The sequence below is a fragment of the Cotesia glomerata genome, linkage group LG9 (assembly GCF_020080835.1).
Source record: "Cotesia glomerata isolate CgM1 linkage group LG9, MPM_Cglom_v2.3, whole genome shotgun sequence".
In the NCBI taxonomy this organism is placed as follows: domain Eukaryota; kingdom Metazoa; phylum Arthropoda; class Insecta; order Hymenoptera; family Braconidae; genus Cotesia; species Cotesia glomerata.
The window spans coordinates 3,448,452-3,468,536 of record NC_058166.1 but is presented as its reverse complement, the minus strand read 5'-3'; the positions used below and the strand labels follow the sequence as shown (position 1 = coordinate 3,468,536).

The following is a 20,085-nucleotide window of genomic DNA, read 5'->3' as shown; positions in this document are numbered from 1 at the left end:
GCTTTAAATAAAGTTATTCTCTATACAATTACATTAAAAATATGAAAATATGCATCATACTCATTATTGAAGTTGATAAATAAACGAAAAAATAATAGAATTTTCATTGTTATCGTTGATATGTGGGAATATTTTCATAGCATTTATATTTTCCTTTAATTTTTTTTCTATTTTTAATAAAAGAATGACGAGACGATAATAATCAGAGCATGAAAAGCACTGCTTTTAAAAAAATCACTACTGCAGAGGTGATTATTTGTCACAGTGATAATGACGCGAGTATGACATTTTTTTTTCTAATCATCAGTGATATACGTATATTCATATATATGTTTATAAGTATAATATAAATACATACATATTATGTGTGATGTATCATTAAGTGTGATACTTTTGTCTGGATTCAGTTGTGAAAAATCCATCCATTCATTGCAGAGAATTTTTTCTGCACGTGTTACGTCTCCTTCATTCTTATACTTTTATTTATGTATGAATATATAGTTGTATATTTGTCATTTTAATATATATAAATATCATTTCATTGAACGGAATATTTAGTAGTTTAAAATCGTCCGGTCTGTTCTACAATAAAAAAAAAAGGAAGGCTTCGGGGGATGACGAATAGTCAGTTGCTTTTACAGTCCAATAGAGTACACGGGGTGGATTGTAAAGCCGGGTACTGTGGGACGAAATACGCAAGTTTTCCTTTTGCTCTTGCTCGAGGATGTATATTTATATAGATATAAATATACAAGTATATAAGTAGAGATGAACGATTTCTGCGTCTACGACGAGCCAATCTTTTGGAAAACCACCCTCTCTACTATGATAGAACTCTAAAGGAGCGTGATATTTATAGGGCGGATTTAAGTATAAAGTCGTGGATAACATTCGCTTTTGCTACGGTTTTGTCATGGGTATACCGCAAAAATAAGTTTCCATTTAATATTTTACTGTCTTTAAATTTCGTGGATAAAATTATATTCATATTGTTCGTGAAGAATATTTTTTTCGCTGGAAGCTCTCGTTGGTTTATGACAATCACAAGTGAGAAATGACTAAGGTAAAAGCCCCTATTATTGACAGGGCCCCCACTATTGACACCCTATTTAATTTCATTATTTCATTTTTAAAATTTGTTAATAATCACAATTGTTGATATTTCATAAAAATTTTACATATTTTCAAAATTAAAAAATAGTAAAATTTAATTCCAAGGTAAAAACTATTTACCGCAAAAAAATTTCATTTTTTCAAGTAGGCCAAAACTGCTTATACGTTTGTAATTTCTTAACAATATCGTTAAGAAAGGCCTTATTTTCAAATCCAGATTTCTCAATGTTTTTTTTATGTAATTGCATTGCTTAAAGATATTTTAGATTATTTATAGTCTAAATAATCATATAATCATTTATTTATACTTTATCGAGTTAAAATTAATTTTAAAATAGCGGATGTCAATGATGGGGACACAAAAATTAACTTGCGTCAACTAACAACATAGGCCATAATGTAAGATAACCCAACCCCATCAACATACATATTAACGTATAAATGTTTACATACTGTCATGTGATTTAATAAGAATCGAAGTATTTGAGACTAGAAAAAATTGCTAAAAAAAAGCCTGGTAAAAAATATAGAAAAGCAAGGTCTTAAATGAATTTTAAAATAATAAAAATTATTGATAGTTTCGCATTAGTTAGTAAAAATGATTATTGTTAATATAAATTTAACTGTAATAAACGACCTGTCAATAATAGGGTCAACGGTATGTCAATAATCGGTTCTTTGAATTTTTTGCGCTGTCAATAATACATACATTCGACTTGTTGGTTTCAAATTGATATAATGATTATTAAATTTATTGCTATTAAATTTAATTAATTCAATTATATAAGTAAAATCAATGATTATGGTGTCCTAAAAAAAAAAAGTTGACAATATTAATTTGAAACACGATAAAAAAATTCAAATATTCATGATCACTCTTATAGCGTCAATAATGGGGGCTTTTACCTTACTCTTGATAAAATATACTTTCTAATAAACCCTGATTTATTTGAATATGGCGATATTAGGCTATTTATGAAAGTAAATTAAAAATTTACAATTCTATTAAACTTATGAGCATTATTATAATGATAATCGTGAACAATGAAAGTTTTAAAAAGTTCTACATACGTATGACATTTTTGAATGCTTACGTTTTAAGAGTATAAAAAAACTTCCGATCGCTTTAAATTGTTATACCAGAATACCTTTATAAGCAAGGGACAATTACAATCTAAATTCCGAACAACATCGCACCAAATTTCCTTTAAAACTTATTCCTTTTTCCTGACAAGATAAGTTGTTTCTTATTTTCTTTTTCTCCTAATAGAAGTAATAAAAAACTGGAAAAAAAGATTTGATAACAGCTTGAAAGAGCACACCCTCGATATTTATATCACCCAGCTAATAAATCAATTCCGCCGAAATGGTAGGGCTGATTCAATGGGTAGAGTATAGCTTGTGGTGGGTTGGGTGTTGGTTTTTAGTTGCGAGTGCATTCGATCTGAAAATAAGGATTTACATATTCATGCTCGGCTCTCGTTCGTTGGATACAGAGAGTATGGAAGCAAAGTCGAATAGCGAAGTGGTTTTGGGGGTTTTCGAGGGTATACCAAGTGTGGGAGAGCAAAACTTAGGTATGAGGCAAGTCAACGCAGTACTGTACAGAAAATAAGGGGTTGGAGGCTTGTTGGAGGGTACGGGGGCTAAGGGGGTGCAAGAGTCGGGGGTTAAGTTTTCGGTACTCGTTCAAGGGCTGACGAGCTTACGATGAGGATGAAAGAGACATCATCTATTGGCATTTTCGTTAGATACACTCACACTCACACTAATGTTCGCTAACTCACTTCCACCTCTACCTCTCTCTCTCTCTCTCTCGTCGTCGCTCGTACCAAGAGGATAGTTTGTAATGGGATTTTCAAGAAAAGCCCGTTGGGAAAAGTGTCGAGTTGTCGCTCGTGACGTATCTACTCTATACCACATACTCTAGAGTGGATTGGAAATAATATTGCATTGTACCGAACGTCTACACGTATAACATGTGAATGCTAGGGTGTATATCACTACCCTGCAAGCCCCAGCACAAAAGGAGTCATCATTAGAATTTGGAGCATGTATCGCTTATTTAAACTTTTAGTTGGCTTTTTGCAGAGTCAAGAAACTTTTCTTTAGGATAGATCTTTATTTTTCCTTGTTTGTGCTGGTGAATTTTTTTTCGATTAGGGGAAAGAGAGACGTGTTTTATGTCATTAAATTGAGGATATGTGGGAGTTTGAATTAAGAAAGAACGGGAAAAGTTAAGGGTTTCCTATCGATTGAAATTCGTTAAAACTTTTTTTTACACGCTTTTTATTAGGTTCACTTGTAAACAGAAAAAAAAGTTCACTTGAGTCAAGAAAATATTTTTCTTCCTAATTATTTTCTTAAAAAAAAAAAAAGTTTTTTTTGACACAAAAAATTTCACTTATTCCAACAAAATTAATTCTTTTGCTTTAAAAAATACGTATCTTGATCCAAGAAAATTTATTTAAGTCAAGAAAATCTTCTTGTTTTGAGAAAATTCAGCCTCTTGCTCCAAAAAATTTAGTTCTTGATAGAAGTAAATTTTCTTGTCTTGAGAAAATTTCTCTCTTGCTCCAAAAAATTAAATATAAAGATAGAAGTAAATTTTCATTAATATTTTTATTGATTAACATGTCAAATAGAAAGATCAAATTATATTTAATTATTTTTTTTCATTCAATATATATAATTGCACGCTAAAATATAAAATATGAAAATATAAAATATAAAATGGGAATCAAATATTCAAGAGAAAAATTTTCTCGAGGTGAGAATTTTCTCAGCTGAAGTAGGTGGCGCTGCTTCCCTAAACAATCTAAAAATCTTGATCAAATATAAAAATTTATTGTATCAAATATTTATGATAATTTGAATTAAAAAAAAATTACTTCCATCAAGAATAGAATTTCAAGAAAATTTTTTACTTCTTCCTTCAGGCACCCGAAAATTTTCTTGAGCCAAGAATTTTGTTCTTCAGTCGAGAAATTTTTCTTTCTGTGTACGTCATTTATCTAATCCCAAAATTTTAAAAAAATTCACCTTTTAGTTACTTAGATATCTATTTCATAAATCACATTTTTTATCTCCTTATTCACGGGCTCTTATGGCGGACAAACTATAGTCGAGACTTTAATTATTTTTTTCAATATTAACCTCCCAACTTTAAAGAATAATAAACTATACACAAAAAACTTGGATTATTGTAAAATATAAAAAAAATTTAATAATAATACATTACCGATATAATTTTTGAAATATTTAAAGTTTAATTTTATGTTTTTGACTCTATCATCAGCTATTTATTCGAATAAAGATTTAGCAACGTCGCGTCAACAGCTGAGAAAAAAGAAAAGGATAGAAATATAGTTACAGAGAGAAAAATATTTATCTCATACACTCATCCACGTCTTTGTAATAGGTATAATCAAACGCACTATTGCCAAATCTATTTATTTAATCCGGAAAGTAATAAATACGATTGTCATTTTATTACTTTATTTTATTAAATAAGTAAAAATCATCAATTATCAAATTGTTCAAATTGTTTTAAAGTAAAATAAAGAATTTTGACGAATATTGGGCTGACTTAAAGTAAAAAAAAATTTAAACATTATTTTGACTCATAAGTTACACTTGAACCTCCTTAAGCACGCCTTTTTTTTTTAATTTGATTCATTATTTTTCTCGGTTTTGAATAAGATAACATTTTAAAAATCTTAAAAACATTTTACAGATTTCACGTAGTATTAGAAAAACATTTGTCAATTTTAGCTACCGGCTAAAGTCTTATAGCAAGATTCAGCGGCAACATTTTCACCAAGTATTTTTCGGGAAAAACGTTTCAGGGGTTTCAATCATGATGAATTAAGGAAAAGAGTCCTATGACACGTAGAGTCATAACAAGATCAGACTTTAATACAATTGCCGTCGCCTGCCGTCCAACAGGTCCTTTTCGTCGGGTTATTCCACTTACCCTTAATTGATGAGCCTTTCATCGTTGTATAGCAACACAAACACTTTTCACGCCACAATACATTTTTCCGTCACTTTTTTTTTATCTTCCATACAATAATTTCTTCTCCTTGACAGTCAACAAGGCAATCTTTGATTATAATCCATATCTATAAGGGTGGCGATACTACCATTTACACATTTATACTTTTCGAAATAGCATTTTTTAAATGCTTAAGACTGAAATCCTCACGAAAAAAATTCATAAATTAGGATATAGAAAATATAGAAAAAAAATATATTCAAATAACATAAAATGGAATTTGTTAACCAAAGAATCTAAGAAAAATATCCACTGAATTTTATAATCTAATAATAATATTCTTAAGTGAATTATAGAGGTATCATGTATATATTAAAGATATCGTAAACAAATTACCTGACTCCGAGGATCTGCAAATATTTATAAGCAAAAAATTTATAAAATCCAACATAAATTTTTTATAAATTCTATTTTATATCCACGGACAAATCTAAAAGAATGTAACGTATTTATCAATTACAAATTTCTCAGATAAATAAATATTATTTTTTTTTCATGTATTTTCTGTATTACAAAATAATAAATTTTTTACCTAAAAGTAACTAAAACGTTAAAATTGTTTAAATTTATCAAACCATGAAATATCAACTCTACAAGATTTGATATTATAATTGAAAATATTTATGTTAAGATAAGATTGTCGATAGATAGACGATATCCTTATTAAGAAAAAAGAAATTGAAAACACTTTCTCAAAGCGAAATGTATATCTAAATAGTATTCAATTCAAATCCTTTTTTTCTATCTATTCAAATTGTTTTAAATTACTTTAAATTTCTTTTCTTAATCTGAGTATAGATGTGAGTAGTTGAGTATTGTAAACTATGTATAGTTTGAGGTAATACAGTCAGAGATTAGACTTCGAGAAAATTAGGAAAGAGTCGATGGGGTAGTTACATTATTTGTTCTAGAGTATTGGTAGTTGAAAGTTGTAAGCGTAACAAAATAACTTGAAGGTACAGGTATAATCAGTTGAAAACAGATGTTATGCACGTGTTAGAAAATCAAAAAAATAAACCTAAGGGTACTTAATCCCTAAATTTACAACAGTATTTTCTTATTTAGACTGAAAGGTATAGACCTAAGTGAGCTACAGCAAATTCTGAAGAGAAAACTATTTAAAACTATATTTAACTATTTAAAAGAATATTTGATAAAAAAAAAGAAAGAAAAAAGGCTTATGACCATAAACAGTCTAAAATAATTTTTTAATGGTAAAGTTTCTCTTATAATAAGAATTTTAGCTTACAAATATATATCAAATTAATATGTTTAAAGATTGTTATTACTATATCTTCATAAAATTAAGTAGAAAATAATTACAAATTTTTCTAATTTCTTTTTTTTATGTTTTCTATTATTTTTATTTTTATAATTTATAAACTTCGCGTCCTAGTAAGTGCTGCGCCCTCGTGAAAAACTCCTGAACTATAATAAATTCATACGTGTTTAGATATATGCATATCTATATAAGAATAAATATCAATATACAACACATACATAATATACATATATGCACATATTTATATTGACATTTATAAATACATATATTTTAGCATGTACTTAAAAACACATGCTGACATATTTTTTTTGTGTAAACATATGGAGCATATATATTTGTATTTGCGGTCACTTTAAAACTTACGCATTTGAACATTCGGTTTTAACTAAAGAGTAGTGAAGTGGGCGTTTAAAAATTAGTGATTATATAATTGAAGTTGATCTGATTAGAACTACATTTTTTTATACGGAAAAAAAATTAAATAAAGTAAATAACTTAGAAAATTTTCATTTTCTTGATTTGAGTAGAAAAATTCTTAAACTAAGAAATTTTTCTTGGTTTAAGTAAATTTTACTTAATTCAATAATTTTTCGTCTTGAATCAAGACAATTAAACTCTTGGAAATTATTTTCTAAGTTCGAGAATTTTTTTCTTGATACGAGTTAATTTTTTTTTTCAATGTAGATATAGAGCAAGTTAGTCCGTATGACTGACTATTTGTTTACTGCTCTATTTATTCCGTGCTCGGAATTACTGTTTACTGTCGCTAAAAGGTTTCATTATTGATGATGTAAATTAATAAAAATAATTTTAAAAACTTTTCAAGCTAAGTTTCTTTATTTGTAAGACTAGTCTCAAGAAATTAATATTGATATTGTTGATTTTCAAGCCTAGATTTTTAGCTTACGTTGACAGTGACCACTAATCTATCGGTCGATTTATAATTGATAAGAAATTTACTTTAGGACATTTTTGAGAATCAGTAACATAATACGCGAATTAGAAGAAACGCTGTTCGAATTCTCTTAGCAAAAATACAAATTCAGACTAAGAATATGAAAAAAGTCGAAACGGGCCGTAAAATTTGTCTCAGAATTAAAAAATTGAATAAAACAGAAGATTCAAGAGTACAAAATTTCAGACTTTGCTCGTAATTTTAATATTTCACCCTTTCTAAATCCTGATTTGAAATTCTATCTCTATTAAAATATAGCAAGTGACCATTATTTATAAATTGCGATAATAATTTATGAAAAAAACAATTTTTTTCTTATCACTGCATTTAAAAAAGTGCAACTAATCACGAAAAAATTGGCGTAAAAAAAAATGTGTATTTATGATTTGATAGAAGTCCAAAATTTATGCGTATATTTGAACCAAAAAAAAAAAACATGTTCTTTAATCTATTGTTTATATTTCTTGTAAAAAATTTTTTATAAATTTGAAATTTTAGATTAAGCTAAAAAAAACTTTGACTCATCGATAAATGGTATTTTTTTTTAATATAAGTTATTCACGTTTTAAAACAATAGTCTACATTTTTTTTCTATCCGATAGCAAAAATAAGTTGCATTACACTATTAAAAAAAAAAAAAAGCGAAATGAAAAAGGGTTGTAAACAAAATTTTGTAATTTGGCATGAAATGCCCCATTTACATTCGATGTTACCGAACTACATATTAGCATTGTATTGCATCCTTACTTACGATATTAAATATTGAGGATAAGCAACGAACTTTATTCGCGTAGCCTTAAAAAAAAAAAAAAATACGACTTTTATGATTAAGAACAAAATATTTGAAAAAATTTGTTCTCATTCCAAATTTAGTTATCGTAGAGTGAATTTTGAACTCTTAAAAAAGAGCAACATAAGTACATTGATTTCTTTCTTAAATTCGGTATATAAAAGCATGTGGCAATGGCATTGCAGACGCGCCAGTGTTTCAGAGATCAATAATTTATGTAAATGTGTACGCGGTGAGGGTGCTACGTGTGGCGGTGAGTTACAGCCTGTGGCACCGAAGCGGCTATAACTCCGGGGGTGGTTTTCTAGGCTGAGGGGTTCCGACCAAATATACACATACATTTTTGAATTAAGGTTAAGCGAAATAAGACAATAACTTGGCAATATACAACTAATTGTTTTAGTTTCCAACGAAAAATTTAGTAGGGAAATAAATTCCGCCGATAATATGCACTATGATAAAAAATGATTTGCATGTAATGTAAAAATTAATAGAAAATTTTACAATAGAGATTTTTCCGATCTCTATCCAGGAATTATAATTTATTCATTCAAGTGTATCGCTTTTTTAAATGAAGAGAAACAATTCCTAAATTTATAGAAAAATCTTTAATAAAAAAACTTGAACCAAGTTATTTTTATTTTCTATGTGTTCTATCGTTTATCTGAATTACGAATCATGTTCAAGATATCAATTAAATATTTCACTTTAAAAAACTGCGTAGAATGCCGCCAACCGCGTAAAAATCGGTTCATTCATTCAAAAGTTATTGCGGTTTGATAATTCAAAAAATAGTGTTCTATGAAACTTTTATCAGACTTATGAGTTCAAAGAGCTCAAAAGCATAGAAAAGGTATCTTTTTGAGCTTGGAGAGCTCAAAACCACACATAGATTATATTTTTGAGCTCTTAGAGCTCAAAAACTTCGTAGGTGCAATTTTAAGCGCCCAGGTATTAACGGAATTAGCGGGAAGTTGCAAGGATGGCCTTTAGGGTCAACTGTTTCCCTAATTTTTTTCTGAAATATCGCATAAAAATAATTTTTGATTACTTTCCTGCTTTTCTAGCTTTAGGTTTAAATACAATTGGGTCTAAGGAAACTGGACGGCTAAAAATATTTTTTTTTGTTAATTACACTTGTAAAATTTAGGCTTTATAGTAGTACTTATAATCTATATCGGCGTATTCTGGTCTGCAATGAAAATAAATATAAATTAAAAATTAGAAAACTAATAACTTAAAAACAAAAAAAAAATAGTTACTCAGGCGGAGCGTAAAGTTCCCAGTTTTGGTTAGTATCTTCATAGATTGAAAAGCTATCTACCATACTGACAATGCACAGGAGAATAATTAACTTCATTGTTACTGTTTGACTGTCAACTCACGAAAAGATTTTGAAAATAAGGCAATGATTGAAAGTCGTCCTATTTATATAGCATTAACTACACTAATTTGGACAATGAGTTGTAAAAATTGACGTTAATAGTTAAGAAGAAAAACTAATATGCTTCAGATCTACTTTCACTTTTAGGTCATTATCATTTTTCTAGCTAAGCTCTGTTAATTACTTAACTTAATGTCGATAATGTTTGAAGACATTAACATAATTTAGATTTCATTGTAGATGATTCGTTGAACTTCATGAAAATTAGTCACAGAAAATTTGAATTTTGGAATAACAAGTTTGAAAATTTGACAAATTACTACAAAATTTTTTAGAAAATAAGTAAAAAAATGAATTTATTATTTATTAATTAAAAGAAAAATATAAAGAAGCTATTTTATCTTCCATTAAGGTAATTTTTTTACATACGTAAAAACTACAATTTACTTTATTTAAGTTTTCTATAAAAATATTATAGTAGATTGAACCAAAATTTAATTTTAAGTCCTTCAATCCTTTTTTACAGGATGAAAAATAAATTGTTGTGAATTAAAATAGAATTATAATAATTGTCTGTTCTAAATATTATTTAATTCGCAAACTTAATTTCTATTTCTAAGCTGCTACTAATAAAAGATAACATTTATTCGATTAAAATAAGAAAATTATAAACGAGCCAGTTTTTTCACTAACATTTTATGTAAAGAGTAGTAATATATTTTTCCCAATGAAAATCTTCGTTCAAGATTTCTAGTCTTAAATAAATTTTATCTATCATCGTAATAAATATTATTGATAATTTTATTTATTTGAAAAAAATTAATAAATCTCTCTTACATAGGGTGTGGCAAAATAATGTCTTTCTCTAAAAATTAATTACTAATGCCCAAGATATTTAAAGCCGGGGTAGAAATATGAGTGAATAAATTATAGAACAAAAAGTATTATTATATTTTCATATCAATGATTTTATGACGACGTTTTTCCATCGGTTGGGTACATTAGATCTTTGCAGCCCCGAATCTCAAAAACAAAAAAAAAAAAAAAACAACCCACGGAAATCTATACTTTATTGCGCGTAAAATTTTAGCCATTTATCCGCGAATAAGAATTTAAATGTCCCTCAAAATACGGTAGAGAAAGCTTCGCCATAATCCCGTACATGATTTAGAATCAAGGGGTAGTTTTTAGTCGCATGGAGCATGGAGCGCTTCGGGGTTTGAGGTAACCGAGGTAAAGAGAAAACAAAAAAATAAGAGGGTAACTTCGGTAGGACAAAGCACGGCTTAGATTAAGTTCGATTCGCTCGCCATATTCTTACACCCGTCTCCCCGGTGCTCATTCCGCCCAACCCAAACCCATACCCAACTTGGTTCTAACCAAGCCCGCGGAAAAATATGAACGCGGTATTTTAAAATAACGACGCCATTAGTGAAACTCGTACAAGATGAACGAAGTAATGTCTCATTTTTTTTGCTTACCCCCTACTGTCTTCTCCACCTAACCTCCGACTGTGTTTATAATAAAAAATTAAATCTTTAATAAAATCGTATTGTGATAAAGAACATGTAGTACATTCTGGTGTCGGTAATTCAGTCTGGACCAGTAACAACAAATGTCAATTTAATATATAAGTTTGTTTATTTGAAACACATGTAAAATGCACTGAAGAAGGTTATCAGACTGACTGTAAATTCTCTAAACACTGCTTAAAAAAATTAAACTAGATAATTTACTTTTGGCACTCTCTTGCGGCCTATATCAAAGTATAATAAATGAAATTTTTCGTTGATAATTAGTTTTTTAGCCTAACCTAGCTGCATTTTAATAATTCTGGCTTATAAGTTATCTGAACTAAAATAAAGAGTAACCAGAAAATTAAATCAATCTCAAAGATTATATTGGTTGTACGGTTATTAGTAATTTCTTCAAAGTAAAGTTTATTTACTTGACTATATGATGGATCCTGAGATAAGGCACTTTTACGCTTGAACACTACCTATTTATTTATCATTTTGTTATTTTTTTTCAATGATTAAATTTAAAAATAAAAAAATCAATTTACGGAGGACTATTATTTACATACTCCTGCCAAGTTTGATGATTTTTTATTCAATAACTAGCTGACCCGGTGAACTTCGTATCACCTACAATATATTTTGTTACACCTTTCGATCAGCGATTATCAATCTTTAAACTCTAATCTACTCCGATAAAAAATAAATACTGGCTGTATGTACAGTTATAATTTTGTCAAGTTATTAAATAAAACTCGCTTCTAATTATTGCCTGAAAATCAAGATCCCAAAAAATCAACACTGAATTAATGAAATTTTTTTTGTGCATATATCCAGAAGATAGATTAACAATTTTAGATCTGTTGATTTCTTTTACTGAACTTACGGGTTTTCCTAAAATTTTATTCTTTTGAAAACATCCCTGAACTATAGCGAACATAACAAAAAGAAAATTTTTGAAATCGGTACAGTCGTTTTTGAGTTTTAGCGAGGCTAACGCACAGCTATTCATTTATATATATATATATATATATATATATATATATATATATATAATATATATATATATATATATATATATATATATATAGATAGATAGATAGATAGATAGATAGATAGATAGATAAATATGAACAATATGAAAATAAACACGAACAAAACAAAAGTAATGACAAACATTCTTCTTGAGTTTCTTCTTGAGATTTGTGGTTATGTCCTACAAACTGAATATAGGTAAGTAGTATAACTCTGCAGTATACTTGTACGTATTTTCCTACATATTGAACAATTTTGGTACACTCTTGCAACCTTATGGTTGAGGCTCAAGCGTAACAATAGCGATTCCGATACAAAACTGTAGCGAACAAAACAAAAAAAAAATTTTGAAAATCGGTCTAGCCGTTTTTGAGTTTTAGCGAGACTAACGCACAGCAATTTATTTTTATATATATAGATTACTTGGTCAAAAAGCGTCCTAATATCTTGTTCAAAATTTAAATTCACCTGTCCTTACTGTTCTTAAAAATGTTTTATTTACTCGGAAATAAAAAAAAATTGCAAAATTATTTAATCACGATATTGCTTACATCTACGTGACAATCTGACCTGAAAATTTTAAGTTAAAATATTTTAAAATAAGAATCTTTACGATTTACAATATTTTTTTTTTCAGATTTCTGCTCTAATTACTTTTGACATAAATAAAATCTGACAAAAATCACCGAAAAGTTCAGAAAATATTTTTAATCCTTAACAAATTACTACTCTTTAGTATTGACCATTTTTAGGGTACGCTCGAAACTTAAGCGTAAAGCTAAATAAAATGCAAGGGCAAACGAAGGTAATAGAAAGATCGTTATCTTTTTTTTTAACTAGAGAAAATCTAACGGACACTCAAAGGTATAAGTATGAAGTTAAATAAAGATATTTGGTAAATATTGAAGGAGTAATGAGTTCGAAATTACTATCGATTTTGGATAATAGAATAGAAAGTGAAAAATCTTTTAAATTTTTCGTTGAATAAGATGAAAAAATAACATAAAATTTTTTTTTTAACACAAGACGCGAAACTTTTAATTTTTTTGAATTTTTTTTGGTTGCACTTAGGATTGCATGAATATTTTTTGCGAAACAGTTAAAACTTTTCCGAACCATCAGAAATAATCTTTTTTTCATCAAAATTAAATCCATAAAAAAATTTTTTTCTCTGGATTACTGAAAGATTTCGTAGACAGATAATTATTGCTCAAGATGTCATTCGTCGACCTCACAATCATAAGTTCAAAAAATATCAATAATAATAAAAAAGAATTCTTTAAACATAGCCGCTATCTCGGCACCAATCGATTGCAGCTTACAAAAAAATTAGGAAAACGGTTGACCCTAAAGGCCATCCCTGCAACTTCCCGCTACCTCCATACCTAAGTGCTCAACAATTCACTTATTTGTTAAGCTCTTCGAGCTCAAAAATATAATTTTTGTGTAATTTTGAGCTCTCCGAGCTCAAATAAATCGCTGTTCTGTGATTTTGAACTCTTCGAGCTCAAAAGGCTAATGGAAGTTTTATAAAACACTATTTTTTGAATTTTCAAACCGCAATAACTTTTGAATGAATAAATCGATTTTCTCGCGGTTTATGGCATTCAACGTAGTTTTTTGAGTTCTTTGAAAAATTTTTAAGCGTAAACTGGTTAGACTAAAAATTTCATAGAAATTCTGAAAAAAACATTTTTTTCAATTTTTTTCGACAACGATATCTCACGAACAAATCAACCGATTTTGATCAAGCTGGTGGCAATCGACGTGGTTTTTTGAGGTTAAGAGCTGATTAGTTTTTGAAATTGATCGGTTCAGCCGTTTAAAAGATATTTCAAAAAAACGAATTTTTGGAAATTTTATTTTTGAGATTTCTCAAAATTGATCGACTAAAATTTTGTAAATTAGTATCAGAATTCTAGGGACAAAGGAACTCTTCAGAACGCCGCTTATTTTGAGAAGTTATGAGAGATTTACACACACACACACACACACACACACACACACACACACACACACACACACATACATACATACATACATACAGACGAGGTGATATCACCGCGGAAATAGTCAGGAAAGCTTCTTAGGATCTCAAAACGTCGAGATCTGATGAAAACTCGATTTTTGAAAAACGGGGTGAAAACAATAACTTCCCGACTTTTGAAAATTTTCAATTTTCTTAGCGGGAAGTTAAAAAATGTTAAATTTCATCAAAGGACCCGGACTTAGGATTGCAAGAATATTTTTTGCGAAACAGTTACAACTTTTTCAAACCACCAAAAATAATCTTTTTTACATCAAAATTAAACTCATAAAAAAAATTTTAGTTTAATGATTCTTTATTAAATAATTACTTGGTCAAAAAGCGTCCCCTTATCTTGTTCAAAATTAAAATATTCACCTTTAAATAGTCTTATATGTTCTTAATGAAAAATTATAATCCATGACAGTGATCGGTGGATTCTGTGTAAGGTGAGAGCTGCCGAGAGTAGAGAAGGGGTTGATGGAACCAGGAGGTTGCTTGTCGGAAATCGAAGATGGAATGCTAAATAGCCGAAAGGGTTGAATACCATCTTACTCGGTTCGCCGATCGAACCAAACTCCGTGTACAAGTTACACCCGAAACACCCTTACACCCTGCACCCTTCCTCCTTCTGCCACCCTTACTCCTACTACTGCTACTGCACTGGCTTAAACCAGTCTTCATTTTAACCCCTTTATCCATCCCCTTCCTATTTGCAACCCCTTTACCCATCAAGCCTTACCGCGAGCGCTGTTCGCATTTAGATAAGTTAAACTATAAATTAGACGGATCACTGGTACTGCTACGAGTAGAAATGTTGTCGACTGAATATGCATGATTAATACTACGACAGAAACTTTACATTACTGTTTCGGAATTATTTGATTGATTTTTAGTAAGGTTATTTATTGGTGTATGTGTTAAAAAATAATAATTCATTTTTAGTTCGATTTGAAAGTGAATTAGTTTATAACTAACCATTTTTATTTTATTTTATTTTATTTTATTTATTTTATTTAAATAAACAAACCCAACAGCCAAGGGGCCATTAACAGGGTTAATAATACAACAGTTAGTATATAAAAAAACAATTTTTGATTTGTAACAAGATGACTTACAGGTAGCATAGTGATTTCATATTTAATAGAATATTAATATTAATATTAATTATAAATTTAATAGATAGATTGCTAAATGAGTAGACCATTGATGTGTTAGCAATTGCAAACAAAAACAAAAAATAATAGTAATTGATAAAATAAAAAGAAAAAATAATAATATTAATAATAAGAATAATAATAATAATAATAATAATTATTATAAAAGTTGTAGCAATTGCACATAATTAACACCATTAAGTTGATAATTTGCCGTGATGCTGTTATACAGCCACTAAGTTAGTTTGACAGCACCAGGTCTAAATAATTATTTGATAGTTAGTAACAAGATTGTTTTGTTCAAATTAAAGCAAAATAAAATTATAAAAGTCATTTAAGAGCGCAAATCTTGCATCATGTAATATACGAGCCTGGTGCCTGATGAACATACATATAAGTATTGAAATCACCAGTTTTAACGATCTTACAGCTAATATTACTCAAACTCTCAGATAACAGATCCAAAAAATTACTAAAAAAAATACAAAAAAAAAAATAATAATTCTAATAATACACTGAATAGATCACTAGTAGAGAATACTCTCAAGGATAGTTATATACTCTCAATGATTTTTGTTCAGGCCCAGAACCGAAGTTCGGGCATGCTGAACAATAATCTGTCAAGTCCCTCTGGTCGCTATCCGCAAATTCTTCTCTCCCGATGTGACTGCTGAGATTTACGAATTATTAATTAAGAAAACTTTGGCTTAATTATTTTTTGATATTTATGACACTATATGTAGTTTGGGTACTTTTTAAATAAATTTTGAAAATGATAGTGCTATCACAGGATCAATTACTAATAATTTAATGGACAAATGTGACGGAACAAATTTATAGAACCGATGAACTATTAAAAACTCCTCCAAAAACTTTACATAAAAAATTAATTACTAAAAAATATATATTTTTCTGATGTTACAATACAATGTTACCAAAAAATATAGATTTTTCTGATGTTATCAAATTTAACTATAAAACTTCCTATAAAAATAATAATAAGGTAAAAGCACCTATTATTGACAGGGCCCTCACTTTTAACACCCTATTTAATTTTATAATTAAAATCTGTTAATAATCACAATTTTTTATATTTCATGACAATTTTCAAAATTAAAAAATAGTAAAATTTAATTCCAAGGTAAAAACTATTTACCGCAAAAAAATTTCATTTTTTCAAATAGGCCGAAACTGCTTATACGTTTGTAATTTCTTAACAATATCGTTAAGAAAGACCTTATTTTCAAATCCAGATTTCTCAATGTCTTTTTTTATGTAATTGCATTGCTTAAAGATATTTTAGATTATTTATAGTCTAAATAACCATATAATCATTTATTTATACTTTATCAAGTTAAAATTAATTTTAAAATAGCCGATGTCAATGATGGGGACACAAAAATTAACTTGCGTCAACTAACAACATAGGCCATAATGTAAGATAACCCAACCCCATCAACATACATATTAACGTATTAATGTTCACATACTGTCATGTGATTTAATAAGAATCGAAGTATTTGAGACTAGAAAAAATTGCTAAAAAAAGCCTGGTAAAAAATATAGAAAAGCAAGGTCTTAAATGAATTTTAAAATAACAAAAATTATTAATAGTTTTGCATTAGTTAGTAAAAATGATTATTGTTAATATAAATTTAACTGTAATAAAAGACCTGTCAATAATAGGGTCAATGGTATGTCAATAATCGGCTCTTTGAATTTTTTGCGCTGTCAATAATACATACATTCGACCTGTTGGTTTTAAGTTAATATAATAATTATTAAATTTATTGCTATTAAAGTTAATTAATTAAATTATTTAAGTAAAAACAATGATTAAGATGTCATATAAAAAAAAATTGACAATATTGATTTGAAACACGATAAAAAATTCAAATATTCATCATCATTATTATGGTGTCAATAATGGGGGCTTTAATCTTAACGAGATTAATTTTCGAGCTCTTCGAAGACAATTCAGGACAAATAAAAACTACATTACCGGTCGAAGCAAGTAAATTTATGGGAAGTGACCCGATAATTAATCATTTTTTTCTTTAATTTCTCAGACGATTATGTAATATAGAATATAAATTTCATACTTGTCTGAAAAATCATTCTTCTACATCTGGGTCATAAAAAGTTAGCTTGATTATGAAAAACCCGTTTAAATAATTTATCGTTTCAGTATCAGATAAAATATATTACGAAAAATGAGTGCAATAAGAATTTAGACAAGGTTGAAATTGAATTGGTAGCATAAGGCGTAAAGGAGCAGCTCGACATATCCAGTTCTCGACTTCTTTTACCACCATTTGAACCGCTTCATTCCCTTTAGAATGCCCATGGTCTCAAGCGATGGTGCAGGTACAAAGGCGATATGTTCTCGAAGATTGTTTTCTCTCGTCAGGTAGCCACATACGTCACGTTAAATCCCCAAGGACTTCAACTGGAGGTGGGTTGGTATGGAGCTATCACTGAAGAGAGGAGGGTGAGGCAAGAGAGAAGGGGAATTGAGAGTATTGTACGTCACGCATATATACACTTGGCTAAAATGTGTACACATGGTCCAGAAGAAATATTTGCTCTATACCACCAGGGTATTCTGGCAAATCAACTTTCGTCATTGCACGCTATCTTCACGTTAATGTGAGACATTTATTACAGAGTTGATCGATGGTAGGGATAGGATAGATAAATTGGTTTCGTAGATTTTTGATGATCCTAATCAAATTATTGATGATGGATCGATGGACGAGACAAGGAAAGGAAAATTCGCTCATTGCTACCTGGATGATTTAAAGGCTTGAATTGTTGCGGGGATATAAGTTACGTGATGATTTATCAAGGGTTATTAGAGCTTTTTTAGCTTTGTGCGTGACTTATTTTATTGATCAATTTTTATTTTTTGAGGGAATGACAAATATAGTGAGAAATATCAGACTATCTAGGAAAAACTTTTTCATGAAAATTTATAGAATTTTATTGAACTCTATGAAAATATAGAGTCATGTAACTGACCATTAAGTTTATTATTATCAATGATACTAAAACTAACTTGAAAAAATATATTTGATCGCATAAATACGCTGAAGACCAAATTTTTCTTATTCTCTTAAGATAAGCGTCTAGTCTAGAATTTTTGGAAAATCAAAAATGTTTTTCTTCCATAATCCAAAAGTGTCGAAAATCACCTCTTAAAATTTAGTGACAAAATTCGCAATAGAAGAAAAATTATAGCATTGTGTGGAGGGAAAGTTATCACATGCAGAGCGGAAAAAAAAACTTTAAGCGCATTTTTCAACTGATGGACAAACAATCTCCACAACCACTCGATAGATTTTTATAAAATTTTTCACGATTCTTTAATAAGGAGTTTTGGTCGGTAATCTATTATATTCAAAAATAAAAAATTTATAATGCAAAAATTTACAGGATCGATTTTTGGCAAGAAATGATAAATTATCACGTGACAAACCTCCCTTTTTAAATGGTAATTATGTAAAACCCATTACCGGTCCAGACATAAAAGTTGAAAGATGGATAGAAACTCAAAATAGCAAATTTTCAAAAAAATTGAAGGATACACACAATTTTAAGAACACGATTAAAAACTTAAAACTCGAAAATCTCGATTAAAAATACTTTGATTTGGCGTGGAATGCCCTATATAATAAAGTGGGTGAAAAAATTTTTTTTAAGAATAAGCTTGTTTTTCATTTTCTAGAGTATAATAATAATAATAATAATAATAATAATAATAATAATAATAATAATAATAATAATAATATAGCAATAATATAAATTGTAATATAATTTTTCCATATTATGACATGAGATCTGCATTAGGCCGTTTTTCCAAAAATATTAATCAAGTACACTTGAACTAGGAAAAAGTGATAATGCTTATTGCCAAACACGATACAAAGTTAATCCATAGAATCGCTAGAAAATAGTTAGCTGATAACTCGGATTAATTTCGCGCGATTTAATAACAGAGTATCTCGAGAGGAGAATCGCAGTAGTATCTCGAGGGCTCTGGGTCTTAAGATCACAAAGTGCTCGATTTTGGTCATGAGTATAGATAGCTTTTGCCAAGTAACCGAAGTTTAAATTGAATTGGTAATGTTCTAGGATTCAGAATCTCGAATCTATAATCTCTAAACACTAGCTGCACAAGTAGTTAATAGTATATGCTGAAATAGAAACTATCCAACAGGAGATACAATATCGAGTTATTTAGCAAATACGGATGTTTATGAAACAAGTAATGCAATAGAGGCACGGTTGAATGAGCGTGCTTTCGATCCACCTAGGGAAAGTGAACATTGTTGCAGATGAGGAAAACAAAGAAACGTGGGTCGTAGAGGTTCTGATACTCTGGAGAAAGTTGAAAGGGAAGATACGCAAATAGAATTGGGAGGATGAGCATAAGGGAATTGATGAGTAAGGGGACGGGAGTGGACAAATTGGTAAAAAAAGAGTAGTCGAGTTTAGATGCTTCTTGTCGCTTATCGAGCAAATGTTTGGTCAGGTTGTTAACGAGTTGTCTAGATTGTCCGGGAACAAATTAGAAGGCGCTCTTGTGATTAGGGCGACAACTTCACGACAGAATTCAGGAATATTGATCAGATGCCTTGCTTGGAAAATTGGATAGAGCAGATTGAAAAAAAAATTTAGTGATAAGTTTTGATCAAACAGTGAGTAAGATGATTTACGGAATTCTCTTTTAGGGTAAATTTTTTTTTAAACTGGAAAAAATTTTTGGT

The 20,085-nt window shown here is 29.1% G+C and overlaps 1 long non-coding RNA gene across 1 annotated transcript; it reads right to left on the bottom strand.

Annotated features, from left to right (window-relative positions):
* Positions 1-1,554: 1,554 nt before the first annotated feature.
* LOC123272091 lies at positions 1,555-17,129 on the bottom strand. Its single transcript, XR_006511021.1, has 3 exons — positions 16,916-17,129; positions 4,522-4,523; positions 1,555-1,615 (listed from the first exon to the last, which is right to left on the bottom strand). It is a non-coding gene; the product is annotated as an uncharacterized LOC123272091 (long non-coding RNA).
* Positions 17,130-20,085: the final 2,956 nt, after the last annotated feature.